Genomic DNA, 978 nt, shown 5'->3' on the forward strand with positions numbered 1-978 from the left:
CTGTAATCTGAAACCCAGTATGCTAATGAGGCATCCTACCCACTATTCTGTGATAGGACATTAAGTCTGTTATGCTAATAAGGTATCCTACTTGCTGTACTGTGATTGGACCACTACCCCTATATAAGTTTGTGCCTTCCTGCAATAAAGCAGACCTGTGTCACTGAACCTGGTCTCCTGTGTCTGAATGTGGCTCCGCTGACACAGTTTCCTCACCAGCCCTGGAGTCCGGGACCAGGCAGAAGCAGCGATGATCAGAAGCAGTGCCAGGTGAGCTGAAAAGTGGCCTCAGCCCAAGGGCAGACAGAAGAGCGGCCTCAGCCCAGGGCAAGTGGAGGAGCAGCCTCGATGCCTGTGAGAATGAAGGAGCGGCACCCATGAGAACAAAGGAGTGGCTGCCACTGGTGGTGACTGCAGCTGGCACCCAACGTGAGGCACGAAAACTCCTGCCCCACAGAGCTGTAACACTCTGAGCTGTAACACTCGGGGCTCCCGATGCCCCCTTTGCCGCCAGTGATTCTTCTGTGGGTGCTCACAGCTTTCGTTCTCCTGTGCTTCCTCTTCTGGCTTGCAGTCTTTGGTTTGGTGTGTCGTTCCTGTCTCCACTGATCGTCTTCCTGAATGGCTCCTGAGTCCTTCTGGGCACATCTTGGAGGGTGAGCGACCTCCAGTATGGGGAATAGTCATCCAGCTGCTGCCAGTCCCCATGCTGCTGCACTGGTTTCTCTCCTCAGGAGTAGGCAAATTAGGGTAATAGAGAAGGAATTAACTAAGGTATTAGATGAAGTGCTAGCTCTTGCCCCTGGTTTATGGATTCCTGCTGTTGGGATCAGAGAAATGGGCTCGTGTGCTATTCCTGGCCAGAAAGAGAGAAGTCAGGGAGGGGCACCCATAATCTGGGCTGTTCCACTCCACTGTGACTGCCATTCCGGCCTTGCTTCAGGGAGTTACCCCTGAAGCCCCTGAGCAGAATAATCT

This window comes from Nannospalax galili, unplaced genomic scaffold, assembly GCF_000622305.1.
Source record: "Nannospalax galili isolate Female #2095 unplaced genomic scaffold, S.galili_v1.0 scaffold632, whole genome shotgun sequence".
NCBI classification, from domain to species: Eukaryota; Metazoa; Chordata; class Mammalia; order Rodentia; family Spalacidae; genus Nannospalax; species Nannospalax galili.